A 9,503-nucleotide genomic window follows, 5' to 3' on the forward strand; every position below is an offset into this window, starting at 1 on the left:
CTCCTCTGATGTTGCTTGGCCTGCTGTGTTCATCCAGCTCTACACCTTGTTATCAAAGATGGAGTGAAATAATCTTGATGTTGAGATGGGCCACTCCAGATGTCTCATCCAATTCTGACACACATCCCATCACAGCCCACATTGCTTAGACTTCTATAAGATTCTGCCCAATGAATTTATTGCTCCATTCTAAGTACAAATTTTGACTAGCTCTTTACCTCTAGTTAAGAGCAGGTCACACTTGGGCTAAAAGTTCCCATTTTCCAGCCAAGTGGCTTCTTTGAGTGAGATTCATAGTTACTGGTCACCTTTCTCTTGTAATTTTCTACTCTTCATCTCATTGGTCATGCAACTGACCTCTACAGCACCTGTCTCATGGAATCAAGTGACAGGAGATTTCAGTCACATTCACTGCTGTTGGGACATTGTGGTGTTCATATCACTGATGCCATAGTTAAAGCCTTTTTGCTCATCACCTCAAATCTAACATTCAGGATTTGTGATTCACACTTTGGCTCTGGCCCATTACCTACAAGGAAGTGGCTGAGGAAGGAAAGTCAGCTACTCAGTTCACCGAAAGGAGTTGCTGGTGGACGGGCTGGTGGTAAGGAAGGCAGTGATGTGTCCTATCGATCAGCAAAGGAGGCCATGCTACCACACTCAGACAGTCTGGGTCCAGATAACAGACTTGTCAGTGCAGTGATCCAGTTGAAATGCAATGTCTGGTAGTGCAGGAAGAAGGTCAAGGATCATCTGCTACCTTTCACTCATAGGGTCACTGCTCAATTTAACTCTGCCACTGCACATACTTCTTCACCAACACTTGTTGACTACAAGTTTCATTATTGCATGCATCATGTCCACTTGCGGCTCTCATAACATCTACTCATGCACTTTCATCTCCATCATACTCAATCTCCTCCTTTATCTGATTGCTTGACAAGTTGACCGGTAAGAAACTTGCCCTTCGGCTGTGGAGAAGGTCAGTGACCATCTTGTGGTACTATTGGCTGTTCCTCCAGCTGGTCGAGTTGGCATTAACGAGGGTGTTGACTTCAGACTAGTCGGCCAGGATCTAACAACATAACTTCCTCTGCTGGTCCCCCAGGAAAAGGATATCCCTTTCTGTGCTCTGCCTCGACCAGGACATCCAGATCTCTTTTAGAGAGTCCTGGTGCCATCATCATCATTTCTAGCATGTTCACAACCTGTCCTTGACTGACAGTTCAGAATGCTCATGCTTATCAGGATGCACTCTGGCCTTTTATAGATGGCACAGGCATATGTGTTGCCGGTCTTTTGGCAGTTATCTGCCGATTGGTGAGTTGTTCTGGGAATGGTGCATGGTAGCCTGAAGTGGATGTGAGGAATGCTTTAGGGGTGGGATAGATAGTGAGGCTGGTTTGGTAAGATAGGTGAGAAAACTCCTGGCAGAAATTGCCCCAAAAAACTCAATGCAATGTAGCCTCAGTCAAAGAAATGTAGAAATCAACGCATAGCTCTTATATTCATAGGATCTCTGACACAGGGTTCACCTTAAACTTTCAGCAGATACAGTGAGTGGTTAGAGAAAACAGATAGATGAGAGATTAGAACGCACATGGGTGAGGGAGTTGGGTGTCAGCTGGGTAGAGGGGGTGATTGCCCAATGGGTGATGGCATAGGGTGACAGGTGAGTGGATAAGGATCAGGTCTGTGAATTCAGGATGGAAGTGGTTGTGTTGGGTGGGGAAAAGGATGTCAGGTCCAGTCGGGGTAGGGGAGGGGGGTTATTTGTCAGGTTGTAAGGACAAATACCAGATTAAGGAGAGAGGGGACTTTCAGGTTCAGTTGCTTTGGGGTAGTTCAGGTCAGTGGGAGTTGAAGTTGTGTTGGGGTCTCAGGTGTGGGAAAGGTTTGGGGGCACAGTTTCAGTTTATTAATTACTGAAAAGTTAAAGTAGCTTTTCAATCTTCTATCTTTTCCTAAGTAACTATTAAGCTTAATTGACTCAGAAATCTCGGACTATAGGCGACTTTTTCAGAGGGTTCCAGATGAAGCAGAATTGTGCAAAGGAAATTTCAGTTTCCTGGGCAATTCCTGCAGAGTCAGTTATGTTAAGACATCCACATGGTGCTGATGTGCAACTCCAAATGTCCCTGCAGGAATGTCTATCTGGCCATTGCAATTTCTGGGCCAATGTATACATGTTGAATCATAGGCACTTAAGATGCCCATATTCTCACCTTATGGAAAAAATATCAACTGTTGTAATGGTTACTCACTGGGGACCACACAGAACAGGCTAGACTGCTACTATAACATTCTAGGAGACACTCATTCACCAACTGGAAATGTTTACTTGCTTAGAATATGACTTCTTCATTCTTTCATTAATCTAAACTGAATTTCTTTTTGTGACATATATTGAAGGTACATCATTAGTCTTATTCTTGAATGGTTGCCCATTCAAACATGTTGCAGAATTTCAAGGACATCTGTTTCTGGTTTGTATCATCACAGTTGATTGAAGAAACTCACATTTGGTCAATGGCTACTACGATGAAAACTGTGCAAAATATGTGAGCCGAAAAGTCAGCAAGTAATCTTTTGGGTCTGTTATCATCTTACGATAGCATCTCAGTTCCATATGATCTTTATGTTTCAAATCATACCTTTTTGTAACTGGCTTCTGGGGGTCAGATGTCCCACCATTGGGAAGAGTGAGCCTCTGTGCTGTAGAGGAACCCTAGGGAGAAATTTATTTGCATAGCTTCATTACAGAGTCAAATCTTTCAGAGACAAAAGAACTGTGGGTGCTACCTGTGAGGCCCCTGCAGTGTGCTTCATTAATAAAACTGAAAATGATTGCTCAGCCCAAGTGAGTGGCAGCTTGTAACATTGTCGAGCCCACTGAATCAGCATAGGTTCATATATAGCACAATGTAAGCACATTTCTTACACCTCCCTGTGTCTCTTGCCACTTGTCTATGCAGCATGCTATTTGTCGCTGATCAGGAATGGGTCTATGCTTGTGTTCAAACCTTTGAAGACAGTCATAACTTGGTGATTTCCTTTTATTCCTGGAACAGAGATGAAAGAAAAATCACATGTAAGTTCTTGAGGGCTTTCAGTGAAATTGCCCTGGCTGTTGTTAATCGTCACTTTCTTCAGATTTGCTGCATTTATATTTGAACAGTGTTAAAACTAACCATTAATAAGTCACCAAGAACTTTCAATGGACATTTTGGTTAAAGCTGAGGTATTGCTATTATGATTTTTCAGGAATTAGCAAGTTTTTTTTTACCTTTTTTGAGCACAATCAGTGCCCAGAGAACTCCACAATGGGGAAATTCTTGTTGGATGTCACATTGGAGAAGGCTTTGGCCATGCATACAGTAAACACTCAACAGAGCTATGCAGAGCGGGCAGATCATGATGTCAGTCATGATGCAGCATCTATTTGATGACAGCCATCCCATTTTGAAGTTCCATGTTGAGCCAACAACCTCTCAATCTTGCACAGTTGAACATGTGCGCAGCAGCAGGATGGATACCCACGTAGCTGCGCTATTTAAAGGGATCATTAACTACCTAGAGTTTCTGACTGATTACTTCTGGGTGATTCTACAACTGTTTGGAGCTCTCTATGGCCATTTCAAGTTCCAAGTGGTGTGAGAGGTACTGAAGTACTACTTCCTAGCTTTAGGGGTCTACACAAGCCAATTTATCCAAATGGTGATCATGTAGGTTTTCCCATTGAAGTACAACATGAGGTGGAGAGTGAATGAGAGAGAGAGGCCACAATATAAGCAGTGCACATGTAAGCATAATATTACAAAGAGATTAACAGATTAACTTAATGGCAAACTGCAGTTTAATGCGGCAAATATGATCTAAGATGGGGAAAACAAGGTACCTTTGGAATGGTGAAAATCGAGAAGCAGCAAAATCCAAAGAGACATTGGTTTCCAGGTATATAAAGCATTGCAGTGTCATGAACAGGTAGACAAAATCGTTACCATAGATTGCTGGACGTTACATATAAAGTAGTAGAATACAAAGGTGTAGAAATTATGGGTCACCTGTACGTAGCCTTGGTCAGCTCACCTTTAGAGTGTTCTGAGCAGTTAATGTGCACCTCATCTTAAATAGGGCACATTGGAAGGGATTAGATTTATCCGAAGGGTATTTGAACTACAAGGGTCAAATTAAAAAGAAAAGAGTGGTTACATAAATTCAGGTTGTATTCCTTAGAAGTTATAAATTGTTGGGATGATATGCTCCAAACCTACAAGATATTAAAGGGAACAAATGAATTAAGTAGGAAGAAAAACATTCTGCTGCCTGGAGAGTCTAAGATTGTGGGCATTGACTGTAAACTAGAATCAAGGACGAAAGAAGTATAGAACTCTCTTCTGCAAATGACAATTGGTGTCAGATCCATTTTTAATTTTAAATCTGAATTTTGTTAACCAAAAGAATGAGGGAAAATGGGACAATGGTGGATTTGTAAGTCAGGGCACAAATGAACCAAGATCTCATTGAATAATGGAATAGCATCAAAGTGTTAAATGGCCTACTCTTATCCTTTGAATATATATATATATATATATGTGTGTGTATATATATATATATATATAAATACACACACACATATTGTTCTCTTGGAAATACCATACAGAATTTTACCAGCAGAGTTAGTCTGTCAGCAGAAGGACAATCCAAAGAACCTGTTTTAATGAAAAGAATCATGATGCTTGTGCTTTTTAAATTATGGCTAACTCTTGTATCTAGCCCCAAGAACCTTACAGTGATGATAAGAATATTGCAAAATAAAGTGGTATAAATGTTTTTTGCCTATGCTTTGCACAGAAAACAGCATTTAAAGTTGCAGACAACATTTTATGCTCCAGACTTAGATGAACACAAGCTACTTCAAAAGAAAATGAGCTTGGATCAAACAAGCATGAAAGTTTTACAGACAAGTTTCAACACTGATGCTGATGGAAATATCTAGCCCCAATTAACTATATTTGAGTTGGAGACAGTAAGGATTGCAGATGTTGCAAGCCAGAGTCAACAGATGTGAAAATGGAAATACATAATGTGCCAGACAGCATCCAAGGAGCAGGAAAGTCAACGTTTTGGGCTGATGCAGGTAGGGGGTTATTGTGATTGGTCAGTGGGAAGGGTGGAGCAGCTAGGTGAGTAGGAAGATGGACAGGTTAGGTCAGGTCAGGGCGGCAAGGAGGAGGGGGAGGGCTGGATATGGGATAAGGCTGGGGGTGGAGGGATTTTGAAGCTGGTGAAGTCAATATTGAGGCCACTGGGCTGTAAGCTCCCAAGGCGAGATATCAGGTGTTGTTCTCCTCGTTTATGTTTGGCCTCACTCTGACAGTGGAGGACGCCAAGGATGGACAAGTCGCCAGGGAAGTGGGACGGGGAATTAAAATGGATGGCAACTGGAAGGTTGGGTTGGTTGATATGTGAGAGTACAGATATTCAATGAACTGGTCCCCAGGTCAGCATTTGGTGTACCTGATATAGAGGAGACCATATCGAGAGCAACGGATACAACAGATCAGTTTGGATGAAGTGCAGGTGAATCTCTGCCGGATCTGGAAAGATTGTTTGGGCCTTGGATGCAGGTGAGAGTGCAGGTGTAGGGACAGGTGTTGCACCTCTTGTAGTTGCAGGGGAAGGTATTGGGTGTGGTGGAGAAGTTGATGGGGAGTGTAGAGCTGATGAGGAAGTTGCAGAATGAACGGTCCCTGCGGAAAGCGGACAGAGGTGGGGAAGGAAATATATTTCTGGTGGTGGGGTCTGATTGTATGTGGCAGAAATGTCAGAGAATGGTGCTTTGGATTCGGAGGTTGGTGGGGTGGTATGTGAGGACTAAGGGAACTCTATTCTTATTGTTGTTGGGGGGAGTATTCTATGGTCCCTAATGCAGGAGGATGTCTGGGATGTCCTGGAGTAGAACGCCTCATCCTGGGAACAGATGCGGTGGAGGCAGAGGAGTTGAAAGTATGTGATAGCATTTTTGTAGGTGAGAGGAGGTGCAGTCAAAGTAGTTGTGGGAGTCAGTGTGTTTGAAATGGATGTCAGTGGTGACTCGGTTTCTGGAGATGGAGATGGAGAGGTCCAGGAAGGGGAGGGAGATGTCAGAAATGGTCCAGGTGAATTTGAGGGCAGGGTAGAAGGTGTTGGCGAAGTGGATGAACTGCTTGTGTCCCTCCTGTGAGCACAAGACAGCACCAATGCAATCATCAATATAGCAGAGAAAGAGGGGAAGGACAGTGCCGGTGTAGTTGTGAAAGAGGAACTGTTCCACAAATCCTACAAAGAGGCAGGCACAGCTCAGGCCCATGACGGTTCCCATGGCTACCCCTTTGGTTTGTAGGAAGTGGGAGGAATCAATGGAAAAATTGTTGAGGGTGAGGACCAGTCCTGCCGAGTGAATGAGTGTCAGTGGAGGGGGACAGGTTGGGCCTACGGGAGAGGAAGAAACGGAGTGCTTTTAGGCCCTCTGTATGGGGGATGCAGGTGTAGAGGTACTGTATGTCCATAGTGAAGATGAGGTGTTGGGGGCCAGGAAAAGTAAGTTTTGGAAAAGATGGAAGGTGTGGGTTGTGTCACGAATATAGGCAGGCAGTTCCTGGACCAAAAGGGAAAGAATGGAATCAATGTAGGAGGAGATGAGCTCGGTGGGGCAGGAGCAGCTGAGACAATGGTTTGACGGGGGCATTTGGATTTATGGATTTTGGGTAGGAGATAGAAACGGGCAGTGTGGGGTTGGGGAACTATCGGGTTGGACGTTGTAGGTGGGTGATCTCCTGAAGTGAAGAGGTTGTTGATGGTCTGGGAGAAAATGATTTGGTGATCAGAGGTGGGGTCACGATTGAGGGTCAAGGGAATGGTAGGAGGAGGTGTCGGAGAGTTGGAGTCTGACCTCAGTGATGTAGAGGTCAGCTCGCCATACTACCACCCTGCTCCCCTGATTGGCGGGTTTCATAGTGAGGTTGGGGTTGGAGCAGAGAGAACGGAGGACTGCGAGTTCCGATGGGGAGAGAATGGAGCAAGAGGGATGGAGAGATCCAATCGATTGATGTCAAAGCAGCAGTTTGAGGTCAAGGAGTCGAGGGAGAGTAGGAGGTTGGGAGGGGTTGCCTAGGAGGAAGGAGTTTGCTGGAGGCAGGAGAAGGGGTCGTTACAGGTTGGGGTTGGGTTGGATTCTCGTTCAAAGAAATAGACGCAGAGGTGGCGGGAAAAGAGCTCAACATCATGATGTGCACAGATTTCATTTACATGTAGGTACAGGGGCATGAAGGTGAGCCCTTTGTTCAGGATGGTCAGTCCCTCTCACTTATGTTCATTCCACAACTCCCTCGTCAGCTCTACACTCCCCAAATACCCCTCCACCACCCCCAGCACCTTTCCCTGCAACTGCAGCAGGTGCAACACCTGCCCCTACACCTCCCCTTTCATCTCCATCCAAGACCCCAAACAACCCTTCCAGATCCGGGTACAGTGAAAAGTGTTGTCCAACGTGCTTTACAGGCAGATTGTACTATACAAGTGCATCAGGGTAACAGAACAGAGCGCAGGATACAATGTTACAGCTACTGAGAAGATGCAGAGAAAGATCAACTTTAACATTTAAGAGGTCCATTCTAAAGTCTGATAACAGCAGGGAAGAAGCTGTTCTTGAATCGGTTCGTATGTGTATTCAAACTTTTATATCTTCTGCCGGATGGAAAAGAGTGGAAAGTGTATGACTAGGGTGGGAGAGGTCTTTGATTATGTTAGTTGTTCTCACAATGCAGCAGGAAGTACAGATGAAATCAATGAATGGGAGGCTGGTTTGTGGTGATGGACTGGGCTGTGTTCACAACTCTCTGTAATATCTTGCAATCTTGGGCAGAGCAGTTGCCATAACATGCTGTGATACACTCAGATAGGATGTTTTCTATGGTACATCTATTAAAATTTATCAGTCTTTATGGACGTGCTGAATTTCCTTAGCCTCCTGAGGAAATAGAGGCTTGCTGTTTTTTTTGATCGTAGTGTCAACATGGGTGGACCAGAACAGATTGTTGGTAATCATCACTCCCAGGAACTTGATCCTCTCGACCGTCTCCACCTCAGCACCATTGATGCAGACAGGGCTGTGCCCTCCACTCCACTTCCTAAAGTCGAAGACCAGCTCCTTTGTTTGTCTGACGTTGATAGAGAGATTGTTGACTTTATATCAGGCCACTAAGCATTCTATCTCCTTTCTGTATTCTGTCTTGTTGTTTGAGATCTGACCTACAGTAGTGCTGTTGTCAGCAAATTTGTAAGTGGTGTTGGTGAGGAATTTGTCCACAAAGTAGTGTGTGTATAAGAATTATAGTAGGGGACTGAGTACACAGCCTTGTGGGGCACCAGCATTGAAGTTTGGTGTGGACGAAGTTAATGACACAATATTACATTCATTCAAGGCATTTTCCCTGGAGTGTTGGAGGCTGAGGGCGACTTTATAGAGGTTTGTAATATCATGAGAGGCATGGATAGGGTGAATAACCAAGGTCTTTTTCACAGGGTGGCAGAGTCCAAAACTAGAAGGTAAGTTTAAGGTGAGAGGGGAAAGTTTTAAAAAGGATCCAAGGGGTAAATTTTTCACAGTGTGTGTATGGAACGAACTACCAGGGGAAGTGGTGGAGGCTGGTACAATTACAATATTTTAAAGGCATCTGGATGGGTACATGAATAGGACGGCTTTAGAGGGATGTGGGCCAAATGCTGGCAAATGGGATTAGGTCAGATTGGGATGTCTGGTTGGCGCAAACGTGTTGGCCTGAAGGATTTAATTCTGTGCTCTAAATCTTTATGACTCAATGACTCTATGAATGGGGTCCTTAGTATGTTCCAATATCAAATCATTTTGTCTAAGTGGTTTAGGAAGACCAGATCATGCTGTATGGCTCTATAGCTAGCAACCAAATGTGACTTTATCGAGGTACATCAGGTTGAAAGGGAGATCAAGATAACTGAAAGTTGTTGCTCCAGCCAACTCTGCCAGAAAGTCCCTGAAAAAAAACAGACAGCTGTCAGATCTGTTGGAGTTAGCAAGTTTATTATCACTTCCTGAATCTGAGACTGTCAAAAACCACATTGCAGTTTCAACTTCTGCGAATGCTGTTCATCACTCACGTGCAAAAAAACATCAGCGGCCTCACAAACACTTGCAACATGTCCAAACAATGTCTCAATTGGGGTGGCACCTATTTGCAGTGAAAAATCTGTAGGAAACTCATGTACTTAGCTCCTGTTTGTTGTTCATCAGAAAAATCATTTACAAAGACCACTAACAGCAGAACGGTGCCACCTATGTATATCACAGAAAAACAGCAAGTGAATGTAGCCAAAGTAGAGGCATATAACCCTAAACATACACTTCTCTGCGTGAGATATTGTATTATGATTTGCCTTACCAACTCACTCACAGCAGCTCTATGTTTACCATACCGCATTTCCAT

The sequence above is a fragment of the Rhincodon typus genome, chromosome 2, assembly GCF_021869965.1.
Source record: "Rhincodon typus isolate 14 chromosome 2, sRhiTyp1.1, whole genome shotgun sequence".
Lineage (NCBI taxonomy): Eukaryota > Metazoa > Chordata > Chondrichthyes > Orectolobiformes > Rhincodontidae > Rhincodon > Rhincodon typus.